The sequence below is a fragment of the Prionailurus viverrinus genome, chromosome D1 (genome assembly GCF_022837055.1).
Source record: "Prionailurus viverrinus isolate Anna chromosome D1, UM_Priviv_1.0, whole genome shotgun sequence".
Lineage (NCBI taxonomy): Eukaryota > Metazoa > Chordata > Mammalia > Carnivora > Felidae > Prionailurus > Prionailurus viverrinus.
This window is the reverse complement of record NC_062570.1, coordinates 91,869,619-91,890,865: the sequence shown is the minus strand read 5'-3', so window position 1 is coordinate 91,890,865 and position 21,247 is coordinate 91,869,619. Positions and strand designations below refer to the sequence as shown.

Sequence of the window (21,247 nt, the reverse complement as noted above, 5' to 3'; positions counted from 1 at the left end):
ATAAAATATCATTAATAAAATGCTATTAATAAAATTAAAGGGAAAACCGCAAAAATACATATGCATATATGATAGATACATAACAAAGACACATCCATAATATACAAGTGAAGAAGTTTTAAAACTTAATAATAAGAAGAAAATAATAATAATGGTTACAGGATTTTAAAATATAAGAATGCCTAAAGAAGTCGTGAAAAGACGCTCAACATCATTAATTATCAGGGAGATGGTGATTAAAATCCCAAAAAGATAAGAGTACTTACATAAAAGAAAATATACAAAAAAAAAAGTTGTTAGCATTAAATTTAGGCAAGAATATTGAGTAACTAGAACTCTTACTCACTGCCTGTGGGAGTATACAATTGTACAATCATTTTGTTTCAAAGTTCACCAGTTTTCTTTATGTTAATTATACATTTATCAGAGATCCAACAAAAAAAATGTGCATAAAAATATGTGTTCATGAATGTTTGTAGCAGCTTTATTCTTAGTAGATCAAAACTGAAGGTACTCAACCATTTACCAAAAAGTAAATGAGTAAACGAATCAACAGGTATTCATACAATGTATACTATCCAGCATTAAAAAGGATAAACTACTAATTATACAAAAGGATTTGCTGAACGAAAGTAGTGAGACATAAAATAGTACGTATTGTATAATTCTATTTATACTGAATTCAGTATAAGGAAAAATTAACCTAATGTCAGATTAGAATCAGAAATCAGATGCTAGTTTCCTATGTGGTGGGATTAAAAGGGATTTATACGTAAAGGATTATTCTTAGGTAATAGATATGTTCTATTTCAAGATGGGCAGATAGTTACACCAGGGAATAACTATCAAAAACTTAACAAATATATACTAAAAATGAATTGAATTGATTTTATGTAAACCATCTGTCAATGAGGTTGATATAAATTGATGGAAGAAACTAGATTTATAGAAAAGTAATGAATTCTGTAAACTGTAACAAAACTAAAAGCTCAATACTAGTATTAGCACAACTAGTATTTGGTCAATTAATTTCTTTTTTTTTTAATTTTTTTAACGTTTATTTATTTTTGGGACAGAGAGAGACAGAGCATGAACAGGGGAGGGTCAGAGAGAGGGAGACACAGAATCTGAAACAGGCCCCAGGCTCCGAGCGGTCAGCACAGAGCCCGATGCGTGGCTTGAACTCACAGACCGTGAGACCCTGACCTGAGCCGAAGTCGGCCACCCAACCGACTGAGCCACCCAGGCGCCCCTTGGTCAATTAATTTCAAAAGTGGTCAAAATATACCACTAAAAGCAATGCATATATACTTCAAATATCTTATTAGTTACAATACAGAGAGTTTTTGATTAGATGGTATTTTTAAAAACTTTTAACGTTTTTATTCATTTTTGAGAGACAGGTGAGGGGCAGAGACAGAGGGAAACACAGAATCTAAAGCAGGCTCCAAGCTCTGAGCATCAGCACAGAGCCCAACGTGGAGCTCTTACCCACAAATTGTGAAGTCATGACCTGAGCCAAAGTTGGACGCTTAACTGACTGAGCCACCCGGGCGCTCTAGACAGTAGTTTTCATTGTGGGAACAAGACCTTTCCAACGCACATGGTACTTCTGACTTTAGTTTTACTTCACTTTCTTACCTGGTATATATTTGTAATTTTTCTTAAGATTATTAATTTTATTTTTTTTCAAAAGGTAGCAAGGATTTAAGGATGTTACAAACTATGGACAGAATCCTTCCAAATCTTTACAATATTTCCCTTAGTATTTTATTTTACATTTACTTCACCCACATCTAATTTATAAGCTCTTTAAAAAAGGTCTTTACTTTTAACTTGGTCTTCATAGAAACAAAAGAAATTAAAACTTTTGATACATATAATTCAACATTGTGAATAATGTTTTATCAATTATTGGATTACAATGAAAAGTACAACAGACATTAACTTGTTTACAAATTAATAAAATTTAGGGTGCCTGGGGGGCTCAGTCAGCTAAGTGTCCAACTCTTGATTTTGGCTCCAGTCATGATCTCATGGTTTGTGAGTTTGAGGCCCACATTGGATTCTGTGGTGATAGCGTAGACCCTACTTGAGATCCTCTCTCTCTCTCTCTCTCTCTCTCTCTCTCTGTCCCCCTCCTGCCCTCTCTCTCTCTAAATAAGTGAATAAACTTTAAAACAAACATAAATTAGTGAAGGTTTTTTTTTTTTGAGGGAACAAAAGTACATACATGTACTAGAATTGCAGTTTTCAGTTTTCATACCTTTTGGCCTCAAGATCCATTACAGTCTTAAAATTGACTAAGGATCCCAAAGAGCTTGTTTTATGTGGTTATATCTAGCAATATTATCTGATATGAAATCAAAACTGAGAATTTCTGAAGCACTAATTGATTTCCCTGAAATAATAAACCCATTCATGATTAACACAAATAACTGACATTATGAAAAATAGTTGCATTTTTAAAACAAAAATAATTAGTGAAAAGAGGAGTATTTTTTAATTTCTTTTTTTTTTAATCTCTTTAAGGACTTACTTAACAGAAGATAGCTAGATTTTCATATTTGCCTATGCATGCAATGTACTGTGCTGTGCTACTTTGGCTGAAATTTGTTTTAAAAAAAATCCAGCTTCATATATAGATATATAGTTGGAAAGTACTTGAAAACCTGTTAAAATAATTTTGTATATATTTTTCATGTTATAGGAAAACACACCAAGGGACAGTTTCTTTTTTTTTTTTTTTAATGTTTTTTTTAAATTTATTTTGAGAGAGAGTGAGCAGAGGAGGGGCAGAGAGAGAGGGAGTAAGAACCCAAGCAGGCTCAACCCTGTCAGTGCAGAGCCTGACGTGGGGCTTGAACTCACAAACCATGAGATCATGACCTGAGCTGAAACCAGGAGTCAGACACTTAACCACTGAGCCACCCAGGCACCCCAAGAGACAGTTTCTTAATGTCAGTTGCAATGTGGAGTTTCAGCTCACATCCATGAACTTTTCTTACTATATCACATTCAAATCTATTGAATAGATCTCTTACTCTTGAATGGATTTGTACCAACATGAATTCATCAATTGAAAAACACTGGTCCACTGAATTATGCAAAACTTTCAAATGTTGATCCAATTCATTAAACCAAAAGTTGCATTGTTTAAAAGCCCACAGTTATCAGCAGATACATTTTTAACTGAGCTGTCAATCTCACATAACAGATATAAGTCTTCCCAAATCTTAATTCTCACTTGAAATTATGGTATTCTATGATTGGTAACAAACTGTCTACTTTTCCATACAGTGATAACCTTACTTTGTGCCTTTTGGTGGGAAAATCCAAAAAGGCCCGTCTTGATATCGTAGTTCATCTGTCAGACACTGTCAAGTAAAAATGATGTTGCATGAAAAAGAGCAGCTAATGAGCACAACTTGACCAACTATAAAAGCGTTGTCCCTAGAGACAATTTACTCCGGTTTGAAGCAGAAGTGCTTCCCGTTTGGTAACACAGAATACAAAATAAACGTGTACTAAAGGATGGAAATTTAATAAGGTTATTATTCATTATTTCATCAAGGACATTCTTGCCCTTGTCCTGGCATGGTTTTTATGGTTAGTTGTGATGGTGAAGGGCAGTGATCACTAGTGCACCCTGGCGTCATGGCCTTGATTCTTTCTGTGGCACTTTTCACCAAGTTTGCTTTTGTAACCCCAGTGTAAATGCTGACACCACAAAAAAATGTCATTAATGTCTTACTATTATTATGAAAATAGTTTGACCTCACAGAAACTCTGGACGTATGTTAAGGATCTCTGAAGCTTCCCAGACCACAGTTTGAGAACCATTGCTCTAAAGGATAATCAGCATGTAACTTGCCAAGTTCCAGTGTGCTATGAGCATCAGCTGGTTTTCTAGAAGAGCTCTTATTTTTCAGCTAGACTTGGGTTAAGAGAGTCTCTCCTACTCATGTGAGTAATATAGAAAAGCATATCATTTTCTTAAGGATGATTATTTCCAAATTCATTATTAATTCTCGCCAGCATTTGTATAATATTTTAAAGAGTGAGTATTATTATTAGCCTCACTTTACAGATTAAGAAATTGAAACTGTATATGCTGGAAACATAATAGGCTTCAGTTCATATGACTAGGATTTTTTAAAAGTGTTTTAGTTTCACATAGGAATTGAAATTGAGGGAATATATTGTCTTAGCTCTATTTTCACTAAGAAATATAACATTTACATTTATGAGCTCCTTATCTTTTACTGATCAACACTGATGTCAGTAAAATATCCAGGAGACCTCAGTTGAAACAAACAGCCAACTCCACTTAACAAGGGAGGTTAGCGTTAATCCTAGTCAATGAAGCGGCATTAGCCCTTTCTAAAGAAACCAACTCAAATTCAGCCTTTGAAATGACATTTTCGCCTGAAAATCTATAAAGAGCAAAGAAGAAGCCTTAAAGGTTTCTTTTTCTTAAATATTTCTTTAAAGAAATATTTTTCTTTAGTTTTTATACTTAATGTAACCAATTTTGTTATTTAGGGTTTTTTTAATGTAGTTTTCTCCAATACAATGCATTACTTCATTAATCTCATTGTTTGGTATTCTAAACCAATATTCTATTATTAGGTTTGCTTGCTCTGGTGCCTACTTTGGGTAGAAAATTAGTTTTTGAACAAATTCAATATATCTGGAAAAAAATTAAATGTCATGAATTACCATTGGTGATTCTTGCTGAATTTTATTTTTCTGCAGATGATCTTTTTAAGTATCACTGTCTTGAATTTGGGGGGTTGTATCACAACCTCTTCAACTGGAAAGTGATAGTTCATAGAGATGTAAGTGCTTATTCATTGGTTAGAAGTTTGGCCTTTTGTTCTTCCCTATGTTATATTCTGAAACGCAAACACAGGATGGGAAACTAAAAGTTTAGTTCTTAAAGAGAAGAAACTTTGCATTATTTTCATGATGCTTGAACTACTGCCCCCCAAAGTCAATCAGCTGGGCTATACAACATCCTATGAATAAAGTAACCAATGTGCTTGTCTTAACATCTCATTTCATAATTGCTGTCTTGGCAGAACTGAAACAGCTCACATATTTTATATGTAGATTCAGCCTTGAAATAAAGTGTAATCAGAACCCTGGCATCCACGTGAACATCAAGTTGTTCTAAAATTCAGAATGTCCTCACAACTTTATGGAAACAAATTGCTCTTTAATGTACTGAGAGTGGTATGTTTCCAATTATATAAATAACATTAGACTACTTAAGACTCCCTTCTGCTGACTATTTAGTTATCTTAAAGGACCAGTCCCAACATCCTTCACATTCTGTCTGGGTCTTCCTTTTCTTCCCATAGCCTTTTGCCTACCAGGTTTTGTTCTTTTGTTTTGTTTTTGCTTTGCTTTGCTTTGTTAATAAAAAGAATGTTCACTCACTTTTCTTTATGCATCTCTCTGTAGGAACAATACATCTATCTGCTTCTCTGAAGTATTGGAAGCCATGCCTGGAAGGCAGCTTGGGTAAAGCCTTAAGATCTTACCATTAACCAATGTAAACTTTTGAACTATTAAGTGAGAGAGGCCAAGTCACAAAGCAACAGTTGCCAATGACACCAGGGAAGTGGTAACTGGATAATCATGCACTGTGTGCTTTGCTAATGTGCAGTATCCATTAAGGATACATTGGCCAGCCCTAAACTATATAAAGATACAATTGACAGAAGCTGGACCACTATCTGTTTCAGTGGTTTTATCTACAATAACAACCTCATCAAAATCCAATGTCAATTCTTAACATTTTACTAGGAAATTAAATTGAAGACCAGGTAATTTGTTTCAACCAAATTGTAACAGGAACATCACTTTCTTTCCATTTCTCTTAGATTCATTCTGCTTTATTTTTTGTTCTGCTTTGTTATTTTGAAGTTAAAATCCTTTGTTCCTTTTAAAAACTGTTTCATTCACTTATTTGTTACTTTTCAAATGTATGGGACACTAAAACCTATGGATGTAAGAACTAATAAGATCGGGCACTTGCCTTCCAAGAGTTTTAACCTATAATCCATAGACAGTATAAGGGCTGTATGAAAATGCAATTGTGCCAATAGCATCTTTTTCATGATTTTTGTCAGATGCGATCTTTGGTATATCATGTCTATAAATTTACCTAATTAGCTTGTTTGGCATAAAGAAATGAAATTTCTAAAGCATTAATGTCAATATTATCCACAACAGCAGATTTCGCTCCCTGAAAGTGGTCTGTTTTCAAAAACCCTCTGAAATGCATCTCTTTAAATCAGTCACTCAACCTTGCTAGCCCCATCTCCACTACCTGAAGAAATACAGAGAACAAATTATTGAACAATCTCCTTGACAGTTCCGTGTATTTCCAATGAATGGATGCTTCTGCATCCTCATTGTTTGCCATCTCCACAGACAAGACTCAGTTAATGAAATAGCTAATTAGATTTCTGTAATCCTGTAGTCATTGTGTCTGAGGTGACATTTGTCGGTATTTCTCTTGTGGTTCCTTCAGTGTGATAGGGAACATTTTCCCTTAGCCAACTTGGCTTTTGTTATTTTGCTGGAATGGCAGTTCCCCTGGTTGGTGTAATGAAATCATTGCCCTCCCAAATACAGCTCTGCCACTCAGCATTTAAATAGAAAAGAATAGGAAAATGATCATCTGATTAGTCAAACAGGCCCATGTTCAAAATCCGTTTCCAAAATTAAATAATAGAATTGGATTGGGTTCAGAGTGGAGGAATGACTTAGGTATTATTACATACTATAGTACATATTCATTGACCAGCAGAATGTAGAAAGGCTTAAAGTTTTAAATTCTTATTCTTATGATCCATAAGAAGTAAATTCTTCAAAAAAAGTGGGAGCAAGGGGGCTTTTTTAGGCAGTTTTTTGAAGCCCAATGACTGTATTAGAGCCAAAGAGGGAAAGAACAAGATCAAAGCCCCAGTTCAAGCACCAAATAGAAAGTATTGAAAATACTGGGATGGTAATTACAGTTACAATTCAGAACTTGATAATTATTAAATATAAAAACCAAAGGGATTTCATGTATTTGAATTTTAATTTATATGTTTATTTTCTATAAATTCTACTAATTTCTATTTTGAGCCACCTCTCTACCGGGGTGGAAGAAATTTGGTATTAATCATTTTGAGAGTTATTCCCACATTTTTCCAGGAGACTGTATCTAAGTTTATACTTTTTAATTTGATTTGGGGCTGTAGGTTGGGTATAGTTCTTAAAGTCAGCAATTAACTAAAGCTTCCAGTAGGATATCCTTAATCTATCCAGACTTCAGACCTAGGTCCACAAAGGTCACACCTGAGATATTCCTTCAGGTCCAAGAATATCCTCTTCTACTTCTGTGCTGTTCAGGTACATGTGGGTCATCTACTTGTCTCAACCAGGAATAGGAAATATCTTTGATTCTAAGCAACCATATCTACCTAAAGACATACACAATAGAGTGCTTTCCCATTCCAGATGTTTCAGTTCTTCTGTATAGCATTACCTAAACTGAAGGTAGAACTTCACCTTCATCTTAAACTCATACAGGGTCAGGCCAGCTCTTCAGTGCATTACCCAGCATGCCTTCTGTCCTGTAGTTACCTTGATTACACATCCATCACTTCCACTTAGTCTCTATTTCCATCTCTAGTTTACCCCCAACAAATAATCTACATTCTAGCCTGAAGGTAGAGGTAATAGACAGTAATGAAGTATTTTTTTTTTATTTTTTTTAACGTTTATTCATTTTTGAGACAGAGAGAGACATAGCATGAATGGGAGAAGGTCAGAGAGAGAGGGAGACACAGAATCTGAAACAGGCTCCAGGCTCTGAGCTGTCAGCACAGAGCCCGACGCGGGGCTCGAACTCACGGACCGCGAGATCATGACCTGAGCCGAAGTCGGACGCCCAACCGACTGTGCCACCCAGGCGCCCCAGTAATGAAGTCTTAATCATACATATGATATGTTCTCTAATATTACTTGTGTCTTCTGTGATGCTTTCATTTTCCAAAGGGCCTAGGGTTTTGAAAAGAAAGACCAGGAACAAAGTGATTTTCCTTTGACTTTATTCTATGCCACATACATTCCTGGATGCAGTAAGTGAAGTATAAAAAAGTTGTGAGGTATAAGGAAAGGGGACAATTAGAGAAAGGAAATAGTGGAAAAGATTGATAAGAATAACAAAAGTTCCCACAAATGAAAAGATTTTCTCTCTGGTCACAGAAAATTTGTGTGATAACTTTATGGTGGTTCATCTTGGATAGATCCCCCAGATTCCCTTCCTAGTATGTTTTTGGATGGGGGGGGGGTAATAAGAGATAGTATCTCACAAAAGTTGGAGGGTGGAAGAGAAGAAATGGATATTTTATACCATACACACAACTTTTCCCCCTTATCCAATCAAACACTAATCCAGGTGTTGCCATGAAGAGATTTTGCAGATATAATTAAAATCCATAATCATTTAATATTACACTTTATGTTAACTATACTGGAATTAACATAAAAAATTTAACAAAAGAAAAAATCTGTAATCAATAGACACTAAACTTGAGAGATTATTTTGGGTGGGAATGACTGAATCAGAATTTCTCAAAAGAGGGCTTAGGCATTCGCTAGAGATAAAGAGAGACTTCCACTTACAAAGCAGAATCGGGAAGGAAGGAAGGAAGGAAGGACAAAAGAGTAGACAGATATGGGTATAAATCTGTATATACTGATTTATATACATTCCCATTATGCTTCTCTTTTTGAACCCTGACAAATACAACCACTTCAACAAACATTAATCCAACCAATTAATTTTGGCCGTTTGCTTTTGAAAGTCAGCCAATCAACAATGAACTATCTCTTAAAAATATGTCCCTGAATTCCAACCAGTTAACAACAGTGTCATCCTTCTATAGCGTCATAATTCTACAAATTATGTTTGCCTACTTACACATCTAGAAGTAAAGTTAGCCAATCGCTAAGTACCATGCTTCCCTGAATCCTTGTATAAGGATGACCTAATATATGACCTTGTACGCCTGACCAGCATAGCTCTTTCTTATTATAGCAAACAATAAAGTCAGCTTTGACTTTTTATTTCAGATATTGAGTGATGGCTTGACCATCTTTCAAATCCTACTACACACATTTATTAGGGCTTTCCAAAGAAATAAAGCCAAATATATATCTAGATCTATATATATAGATACCTATAGATAGATAAATTTTTCATATACATTCGTCACTTCCACTTAGTCTCTATTTCCATTTCTAGTTTACTCCCAATAAATGACCTATATTCTAGCGTGAAGGTATAGGTAATGTACGATACAGACAATTTGATCATACACATAATGCCTTCTCTAATATTACTTGTCTTCTGTGATGCTTTTCATTCTTCAAAGGGTGTAGGCTTTTGAAAAGATATATATATATATATTTCAGATGAAAAAAATATATATAGGAATTTATTATAGGAATTTATTATAGGAATTCCAAGAAGTTCCAAGATCTGCAAGCTGGAGAAGGAGGAAAGCCAGTGGTGAAATTTAGTCCAAGTCCAAAGGCCTGAGAACCAGAGGAGCCAATGATATAACTTCCAGATGGAGTCCAAAGGCCCAAGAATCAGGAGTCCAAGAGTGTAAGTTTTAGGCCAAATCTTTTTTCTTTTTTCTTTTTTTTTTTTTAAGTTTACTCATTTATTTTTGACGGGGACAGGGGCAGGGAGAGGGGAAGATAGAGAATTCAAACAGACTCCACATTGTCAGCGGAGAGTCTGACACAGGGCTCGAACTCACAAACCATGAGATCATGATATGAGCCAAAATCAAGAGTCAGATGCCTAACTGGCTGAGCCATCAAGACCCCCCTAGGCCAAGTGTTTAAACCCCAAAACCCAGAAACATTGATGTCTAAGTGCAGAAGATAGATATTCCAGCTCAAGCAGAGAGCAGACCTGCCTTTCCTTTACCTTTTTGTTCACTGTAGGGCCTCAAATGATGGGGTGATGTCAACTTGCATTGGTGAGGATGAGCTCCTTTATTCAGTTTATAAAACTCAAATGCTAATCTCTTCCAGATACACCCAGAAATAATGTTTGCCAGCTATCTGTTCATATGTTAGCTCAGTCAAGTTGACACAAAACCTTTCTGTCTCATGTCCTCCCCCTGTCTTCCTATGTATCTCCTTAAACTATATTTAATCTTCAAATAAATACAATAACAAGGTCATAATTTCACTTAAGATGATACAACTGTGCTGCATACAACTGACAACACACTTCTCCAGAAGAGGAGGTTAAGTCCCTAACTGATGTTTACTCTTCTCTTAATATCTCCTAACTTAAAAATGATGATGAAAAATTACCAATACTTAATACTGATATAAAGTCAAGTATTCTTATGTTACATGGTAAGAGAATAAGAGAAATAAGAGAATAAATAAGTTTGCTTATTATATTTACATATATACATGCAAATGTATTCATAAAGAAAATAAGGAAGAAATACTCATGACAATTATAGTCCTTTTTTTTCTGGCAATTGATCACATGGTCATAGATGGTATTTATCACTAATTTCTGCTACTCATTCTGTTATCCCTTTGCCTTCAGCAAGCACTTAAACTGGTCACTGTCCTTTAACTGGTAGGATGACCCAAACTCTCCTCCCTGAAGGGTCTGGATTGCATCATTATAGTTTCTCATTAGCCTTAATCACAGGGCATGTAACACAAAGAGATTACCGAAGGGATCTCCTGAATTCCAGACATACCCTTCCTTACCCTCATTATGGAGTAGTATTTCAATTTCCTCTTGGTGCTCAGGATCACTCACCTTAGTCAAAACACTGTAACTCCCTTTATTTGCCTGTTGATTAAGAGGCAGGAGGAAGTAGCTGGATGACAGCCCTAAATTCCAGTTCAATAAAATCATTGTTGTGTAGAAGCATTCTTCCCACTGCAGCTAAGGACTATGGGTGCAAAGCATAAAGTCACAAAAATAGGAAGCACAAATTGTGCCAGTGGATCACCAGAGTAACGGTGAATGGTACCACTTCCATCTTCATCTCTTAAACCATAAATCTCAACTACCAGAGAAACAGCACCATGCTGGATGCTGATCTAGAGCATATACAGCCTTCTGGAAAACCCTGCTCCAGCCCTTCAACTTATTACCACCGAACTCATACTGTAACCAAGTTTTTGGAAGCCATTTCACCATTCTGTCAAGCCAGCTGCTTCAAGATACTGGAGAACAAGGCTACAAATGAATCCATAAAGCATAAATCCATGCTGTATTTTTTTTTCTATGAAGTGAGTTCTCTATTACAAAGAATGCAATGTAGAAAACCATAACAATGAATAAGACATTCTGTAAGTCACAGATCGTAGTTTTGACAAAAGTATTGCATGAAAGGAAGGCAAAACCATATCCAGAGTAAGTGTCTATTCTAGTAAGGACAAACGTTGCCTCTTCTATGTTGGAAGCTGTCCAATCTAATCGACTTGCCAGCAGATAGTTGTCTGATCATCCAAGAGAATGATGCCATATTGGGGGGCTGAATATTTATCTCTGCTTCTAGTAGATTGGACATTCAGTGGTGGTTGTAGCCATCTCAGTCTTGTTAAGTAGAAGTCCAGATTGCTGAGTCCATGTATAACTTCCATCCCTGTCTCTATGGCATCTTTGTTCATGAACACATTGGATGATGACAGGGATAGTTGAAGAAGGACTGGTATCCATAAAACAGGTCATCCTATCTACTAGGTTATGAAAACCCTCTTCTACTGAGGTCATCCTCTGGTGAACAGTGCCATAAGACAGAAGTATCTTCATGTGTTTTGCCCATTCAGAGAGGTCTATCTGCATATCTCTTACCCACATTTCTTTATCACCAATTTTCTAAACATGTTCCTTGCAAGCCCCTGGCCATCAGCCAAACCATTGGCTACAGCATTTTAATCAGTATGTGACCGCGTATCTGGCCATTTCTCCTTCCAAGCAAAGTGAACCAGGTTCAGGTCCCAAAGTTCTGCCCACTGGGAGAATTTCTTTCATCACTGTCCTTGAGGAATGCCCCAGAGAACGGTTGTAGTGGGATAGGGACAGCTGTCCAGTTTTGGGTGATGCCTACATGTTGTACAGAACCACCAATAAACAGGCCTTCTCTTCCTCTGTCAAATGATCACAGGGAATTTCCCATAAGACAATAGGTGCAGTCTGGGAGAGAAAAGCAGGAGCGGTGACCACAGGCATTTGGGCCACTTTTTCATGTTACTAACTTATGCCTTTAGAGACTACTCAGGCCTGTTCATTACAGAGGGCAAAAAGTTCCATGATCTGTTGTCTGGAAGCTGGAGAACCAATGGTATAATTCATTCTGAGTCCAGAGGCCAGAGGACCAGGGGAGCCCAAAGGTATAAGCCCAGATCCAAGGTGAAGGTCTAAAAACCAGGAGGGCTGATGCTGTAGAACAGGGGAAGGTGGATGTTCCAGTTTACACAGAGAGCAAATACAGTCTTCTTCCACCTTTCTGTTTTACTTAGTCTACCAATTCAAATCCTAATCTCTTCCAGAAACATCTTCACAGACATACCAGAAATAATCCTTTACTAGCTATCTGAACATCACTAAGTCCAGTCAAGTGAACAGATAAATCAACTATCCCAACACATGAAAGTATATTATTTCAAAATCCAGTCAGTCCTCATAATCTGCATTGGAATAATCCACGATAGCTCCATGTTGCGTGGATACAACCTACTTCAGGTCCATTATTTGCCCATGAATGTTCTATGTGCTCTTTTTTAGCACTATTGAATTTTAACTTTATACATATATTTTAAGGTTTAAAAAAATGTATTCAAAAAATAATGTACATTTAAGTGAATTCTCACAAAATATTTTGCTATTATTGTTTTCTTATATAGTAACCTACACACACTTATAAATAAGTATATTTTCTGGTAGGATGACTTAAAAAAATTGCAAAACCAAGCAATGAAGAAAATAATCCATATCAAAGGGGCTTAGTAAAAGGTCTGAAACAAAGTAATCATGTAATAAATTATTACTAGTACTACTATTATATTGTTAAATAAGAATAATTTCAATGAAAATAAAGCTGCTATATTCTGTATCTTGACAGAGAAAACTCAGAGAATTCTTTCCTTTACAGTGACCAGAAGGAAGTAAGAAAGAATAACATTTTTTTCTAAAAGAATGCATATTTATTTTAAGAAGGCCATCAAAACTGCTTTAAATTCCAAGTGGAATTTTCAACATTAGCAAGGAAGGAAAAGTATCCATTTACTTCAAAGGAGAGTAAATATAGTGTCAGAGACACTTGAGAAAATCACTTCAAAATTCTAGTACACTATTTTACAATCACTTTTCAAACTACAATCACACTTAAGGAGAATTTTAAAGAAAGTAAAAGACTTCAATTAAGATCATTAATATTCTATTCAAGTTTAGTAGTCAACAATAATTTCTATGTTGATGTATTTAGCCCTTGATTCACTTGTAATATTTCTAAATAAGCTGAAATAGACCTGCAAGTAACACAAAAGAGAAGGTAATTTAGTATCTGCTGAAGTAAGAAATTTTTTTAAATGCCAATTAAATGATTATTAAATGTTTTAATTTCTCTGCGATCATTATAGTCTCCAATTCATATAAGATAGAGTGTGAATAATAAAGCCATCTCACCATTTGACATTTTTTCTAAGCCATTAACACCATTTTTCCTGTTGAGATTACTCCCATCACACTGGGGAAAATACTATTTGCAAATAAATAGCATGTCCTTTAAACCTCTATTGCTATGCAATTTAGGATAAGGAAATAAAGAACTTTATCTCAAAAAATATTAATGGGTCTCTACTAGATCTTATTTCAGATAAATTCCCATTACTTGCAAAGAGTTTTCTGATTTCTCTTAGGATAGTTTTAAAAAACATGATTATCTTTTTTCTTAGTGACAGATTCATCTGTCAAGCAGTATCCCCAGTGACGGTATATACACTGAATACCTTAAAAATAGACCAGAAGGAAAATCACATGCAATGCCTTTTTTGCAAACTGGGTTCCTTTTTACTAACTTTTCTTCCTTCCTTGATGTTGTGGCTTTTAAAAAGTTTTACAAAAGCAAATAACTGGTCTTATATTTTTCATGATTTTTTAAAAGAGCATTAGTATCTTTATTTAGGCTCATGCCTAAGACCAGGGTATAAAAACATTCTAATGTTCAAATAAGTCAAGTTATTCACACAATCTTCGCCCTAAATATAGAACAAGTTCAGGTGTGAATAGTTTTATGATTTAAATACTCAGGGTATGTATTAAAATTCTTAACCTTTTGTGTTGATCCAGACCCAAATAAAGATTTAAAATAAGAGAGCCTAAAGGAGCACCAAAAAATAAGAGAGAAAGGAAGAACAACTGTGCTAGTATTAAATCATGTTGAACTTAACTCTACTCATCATTTTTTTTTGTGTGTGTGTTCTACCCAAACTCCAAACTCTTATGTATAAATATTATATTTGATTTCATGGAATGAGAAGGAACAATAGAGCAATGTGGAGCTGAATTTGAATGCAGATGGGTCAGACACTGAGCAAAGTCATTAGCCTTGAAAAACCTACTTTTTCTCATCTACAAAATGAGTGTAACAATGGCTACCTTATATATTTGCCATTAACGTTGTATGAGATAAGCATTAACACTCCTGGAATGAGATTAATGGAATAGAATAAAGAGCCCAGAAATAGAACCACATAATACAGCCAACTGATTTTTTAAAAAGAAGGCCATGCAATGGAGAAAAGATAGACTTTTCAACAAATGGCTTTGGAACAACTGGACAACTGTTGCAAAAAAAAAAAAATCTGGACATGGACTTTACACCTTTCATAAAATTGACTCAAAATTCCATAGACCTAAATGCAAAATGCAAAACTATAAAACTTGCAGGATATAACAGGAGAAAATATAGGTTACCTTGGGTTTGGCAAATAATTTTTAAATACCCACTGAGGTCACGATTTATGAAATAAGTAATTGATTAAGCTGGACATCATTAGTATTAAGAACTTCTGCTCTGTATAAGACACTGTCACGAAAATAAGAAGACAAGCCACAAACCTGGGAAAAAATATTTGCAAGAGACATATCTAACAAAGGACTGCTATCCAGAGTATACAAAGAAGTCTTAACAAAAGGAAAACAAACAACTCAGTTTTAAAAAATGGGCAAAATATTTGAATAGCCCACCAAGGAAGATATACTGGTGACAAACAAGCATATGAAAAATATTCTACACTATACATTATTAAGGATTTGAAAATTAGAACAACAATGAGATTGTATTACACACCTATTAGAATAGACAACAAACAAACAAACAAAAAACAAACAAACAAAAAACACTGGCAATACCAAATGCAGATTAAGATGTGGAGCAGTAAGAACTTTCATTCACTGATGGCTGGAATACAGAATATAGTGACATGGTACAGGCACACTGGGTTTTGTTTGTTTGTTTAGTACACACATTTTGGAAGACAGCTCGGCAGTATCCTATAAAACTAAACATACACGTATCAAAAAATCCAGCAATCCTGCTCCTTGGTATGTACCTAAATGAGCTGAAAACTACGTCCATACAAAAAGCTACACACAAATGTTTATAGCACTTTTATTTGTAATTGCCCAAACTCAGAATCCACCAAGATATATATACTTCAGTAGGTAAATGGATAAATAAACTGTGGTATGTCCAGACATTTGAAAACCATTCGGTGCCAAAAAGCAATGAGCTATCAAGCCATGAAAAGACATGAGGAAACATTCATGCATCTCAATAAGTGAAAGAAGCCAATCTGAAAAGACTATATGCTCTATGATTCCAACTATATGATATTCTAGAAAAGGCAAAACTATGGAGACCATAAAAAGACTGGGTGGTTGCCAATTCTATATGACATTGTAATTGTGGATATATGTCAAGATACATTTGTCAAAACTCATACAATGTACCAAAAATGAACTTTAATGTAAACTATGGACTTTGAGTAATAATGATGAATTGATGCAGGTTCACTGATTGTAATGAATGTACCACCTTTGTACAGGATGTTGACAGTGGGTAAGGCTGTGTATATGTGGGGACAAGGAATATATGAAAACTCTCTTCTTATGTGGATATATAGAAACTTTCTACTAGAAGATATCATTTGGCTCATTTATTTGTAGGAAGGAAGAGATTATGATTTTCTTTGAGAGAGACCATAGACATGGATCATCTTTCCATATTTAGGAAAGTTTGCAGTCTTGGGGCATCTGGATGGCTCATTTGGTTAAGTGTCTGGCTTTGGCTCAGGTCATGATCTCATGGTTCATGAGTTTGAGCTCCGCATCGGGCTCTGTGCTTGGAGTATGGAGCCTGATTCGGATTCTGTCTCCCTCTTTCTCTGTTCCTCCCCCACTCACACTCTGTCTCTCTGTCTCTGTCTCTCTCTCTCTCAAAAATAAATAAAACGTTAATAAATTTAATTTTTTTTTCAATGTTTTTATTTATTTTTGGGACAGAGAGAGACAGAGCATGAACGGGGGAGGGGCAGAGGGAGAGGGAGACACAGAATCGGAAACAGGCTCCAGGCTCTGAGCCATCAGCCCAGAGCCTGACGCGGGGCTCGAACTCATGGACCTCGAGATCGTGACCTGGCTGAAGTCGGACGCTTAACCGACTGCGCCACCCAGGCGCCCCAAAACGTTAAAAAATTTTAAAAAAAGGAAAGCTTTCAATCTCTAATCTCAAAAAGGCATTATGAATTTTCAGTTCAGTATTATTTGTATGGTTTGCATGGGCAATTGGCCTTTTGCTGATATGCCTTTAAGTGTTAGTGTAACAAAAAATGTAGAAGAATGCAAAAAATATTTGATATGAGGAATATTGCGAATGGGAAGCCAAGGAAGGACAGGGAGAAAGTGGAGGGAACCAAGAGCAATGGTTTCTAAGCAAGAGGATTGTCTACAAAAAAACAAACAAACAAACAAACAAAAAACTTTGCCTCAGTTGTGCTGGAAGCCAAGCTATCCCAGACTGAGTGGCAAGGCCCGGGCTGTGGATGGATTGGTGACTGCAAGGCGGCCTACTGACAGTGAAGCTTCTTGTACTCCCGCTTTTAGGTAATTTGGCTTTATTAAAGTACCTGGGGTATTGTCTGTTAGGGAGTTGTCCTCAGCAGGCCTCCTGGGAAAAGAACCATTAGGGAAGAAAACGAGGTTCTGCAAGAAATTGTGCGGCCTTATGTTTAGCCCTTGCCATCCCCTATGGAGACTCCTCTACTTACAGGAAGGATAGCCTCATACATTTGCCAGCAAAGAGGGCCTGCAAAGGAGACACATATGGATCTGAAAGCCTCACTCCAGCGACTAAGGAGTGTATCTCTGGGCACAGGTGACTTCAACTCCTAGGCCTACCTGGTCCCCTGGAGGCATTCCAGATGATGACTGAACCTAGTCGGTTAAGGTACAGAATGGTTCATTAGTTCCTAGGTGCATGGTCTCTCTGAGAATGTGTGAGGCATGGGTTTCTAAGGCCCTATCGGCCCCTTCCCGGCACCTCAGACTGAGGCAAACACATTGTTCTTCTGGCCTCATGTGGTTAGGAGGTCATGTCCCTGTAACTGTTCCACTTGAGGCATCAAGAAATGGAGGGCCTTTCACGAGAACAGCAAAGCAAATGCTTTGTACATTATAGATAAACGCAGATGTATAATGGAATAAGGTAAGAAATTAATCAGTAATCAAAGGGTATGTGGGAACTTTATAAGAAAATCGCCATGTTATTTCTTAAACGTGTAGGAACATTTTTAAAACTAGGCGATGTTAGAAAAACATAGATGATGTATGCTACAAGGAAGTCACTAGCATATATAATGCCACGTTTGCTACAATAAATTGGCCAGTTCAACACACTGCTATTGTCTGTGTCCATTTTTATTTTTTGTTTTTATTTTATTTTTGTTTTATTTTCACTTTTTCACCAACACCGTTCATCCTTCGGGAACCCCTGGACCTGCTGGAGCTGGACTCTGGCACAGTTGGGCTGAGTAAGAATACTACAATATTCCCATGTACAGCAATATTTAATACTCCCAAGATGTCGTAAAATTGAAGTCCTCACAAGCCATCAGTCTAATACATAAACCGGAGGATCTTATTATACACAGAGCTCTCACCCAATTATCAGTTTTCCTGGGAGTGTGACTCATGTCCTATGGCCTTATTTTTTTAACTATCTGTCAACCCCTGAGAACCAATGATTGTTAATGACCTCCTAGCAAGTGTAAGATCAAGGGCATCCACAAATAGTAAGTGACAGGGTCCATATTTGTTGTTGGGAGTTCACCTGAGAATGCTTGAGAATTTCATACTGTCAGTATGAATACAGATACCAGGTGAAGAAACAGCACAGAACCTAGATGACAGTTCACAAAACGTAGCCAACTTTTACGGGGCAGAAGCTCACTCCAAAAACTGGTGATATAAGCATGGGTAAGAAAATGTGCTCTTTGGGAAAGGAGTACTGTATATGGATTGGAAGCTCTAAGACTCATTAATTGACGTCTCTATTTATTCACTCAATCAAGAAGGTATGTTCAATGTTCTACCCACTTGATTAGGTGACTTTGAGATAATATTAATTACCTTTCTAATACAGTTTAGAAGAAGGAGTTAATAATATTACCTGCCTTAATCAGTACAGTTGAAAAAATTAAGTGATACAATATGTTGTCAACCTCTGAAAAATACATACCGTGAACATGATAGCTATTATTAAATAATAATAGCCAGGTTTTCTTTTGTTGTGGTACAAACAATTCACATGTAATCTTTGTCTTTCATAACCTGAACAATTCACATGCAAACTTCATTTTTCCCAGTGATGAAAAATCACACTCTCTTCCCCAACTACCTGAAAGACTTACTACATTTTGATACTCAGAATTAGCCAAAGTTCTTTTAATTTTGTGGAGGACCGAGGTGTGGTCAGTTGTTTATTAGCATCCAAGCCCAGCACATACCATATTAAGAATGCCACAGCTGGAAACCAAAGTCCTAGGAAACCAAACTCTAGGCTATTGGGAAACAAAAGGAAGTGAAATTAAAGATTAAGGGCTGACTGGTTACTAAACTGCAGAACACTCCTTGTACCAGAGATGAAATGATTCAATTCAATTCTACTGCAGAATGATGTGAAAATGAAACTGATGGGAAAGCAAATGGAAACAGCTGTGTTTTACTGCAACACAGGCAGTCTGCACATTTTGCTGCTTATTTATAATGAAAACGGAAATTGTAAGTGACAGGCTGAGGGTAGTTTATAAAGCAAACATTTTGAAGCCTTGGAGGTGCTATTGCTTTATGAAAGGCAACCAGCTGACCCACCTTTTCCATTATGCATGGTCACTGAATTCTCTTACAAGGAATGGAAGCACAACATTTTCATATCAAAAGGAAAGTGCTTGGGTCTATAGTAAAACAAAATTTTATAGAGCCCAAAGTGTATGTTATGATTTTCTAAATTTTAATCTAGAATACTGATCAGAGCATATCTGGTTTGGAAGCTTTGGAAACTAGAACGTGGACAACATGGTATCTTCTGCCTATGAAATGAAGTGTCCAAAAGTAAGCATAACAATGCTGATGCCATGGTTCAATGGTCTGGATACTGATATGGGAAAGTGCTGCGTTTTCTTCTTCCCATGTGGATTTTATCTTCATGTTCCCCCATTTGCTATTGCACCTTCAAGCTCATGTCCCAACTGACTATGCCTGAATGAAGATAACTAAGGGGGAAGGGTTGAATCTGGGATGAATCGGCAATCAAACAGGATTAAATTTCCATCAGTAAAAGTAACAATACTTTCTGCATCTCAGGGATATTATTTATATGCCTAAGGAACACTGGCATATAAACATTGTGTTCTGATGGCACATCTTTGTTTCAGTCTGGGAACAAAGTATTTTCTGCTATTATGGCCCTGTTATTCCAAGGATACAAGGGAAATTTGGCTCAGGGGCTGGTCACCTACAACCTTGCACTGAAATTGCCAACCATTTTCTGTAACAGTCAGGCTTGCAGCTGAGTGTGGATGCCTTCTTCCAGAGGTCTATTCTACATGATTGCTTTACAAAGGCCTGCTTATTCCTTCCTACTCTATTACGAAAGATAGAAGGATTCTCTGCATCCCCTGCCCCCGATCTAGGTGGTGATATCTACTCACACAGTGACAATATCTGTATCTATCTTATGACACCTGAGACAGATGATGCTCTGACAAATTTAGTTTTCTTTCTGAGATTGTGTAAAAGATCTGTTATCTTGGCCTTATGATAATTTGAGCCTGCTTATTATAAGTGTCCACAATGGGATTCCTTTTCATATTTAAAAGCTAACTGGCAAAATGGTATAGTAAGCCCAGCTGGAAGGAAGAAGTTTATTCATCCAAAAAGAAATTTTAGTTCTGTGCCAGGCTAGAAATTGTGATAGGTGAAGAATAAGTATTTCAAAGTCTTAAGCAGGAGGCAGACTCAAACAGAAATAGTTACAATTTAGGGAAATGATAGGCTAAATTAGAGAGAGAGAGAGGAGTGACATTAGTGAGATGTAAGATGGTGGAACAGGAAGTCCCATTTATCATTACCCCCACAGAAATAACTATTTAAAAGCCATATACAAAACAAAATAAGTTTATGAAAAGTCCATAATCAAGTTAAGAAAATGCAGTATCCTAGATAAGCGGAAAACCAAGAAAATGAATAGGAAGAGCAATTTCACTTTACCCTTGTCAGTCCAAACTGACCCAAGTTGTTAATCCACTCATTAGGAATATATATGCAAAAATTCAAAGAAGGCAAATTCATAGAAAATGTCTGAAAGACTCTCAGCATCTCCAGACAGGCTAATTAGGAAAGATCTTACCCTGCCAAAGCCAGTCCTTAAAGATTGGGAAGCATGACTGTTTCTTCAAATGTCTAGGCATGAATGCAATGCTTCAAGGAACATGAAGAAAAGGAAAAGATGACATGATAAAAGAAATAAAATAAATCTCTAAGAATTGACCCTAAAGAAATGGAGATGTATAAATTCCCTGATAAATAATTCAAAATAATTGTCTCAAAGAAGTTTAATGAACCAGA

General features: G+C 36.2%; 1 pseudogene; it reads right to left on the bottom strand.

Annotated features, from left to right (window-relative positions):
• LOC125146534 (dynein axonemal assembly factor 11-like) overlaps positions 1-21,247 on the bottom strand; it is a 115,806-nt pseudogene that overhangs the window by 11,230 nt on the left and 83,329 nt on the right.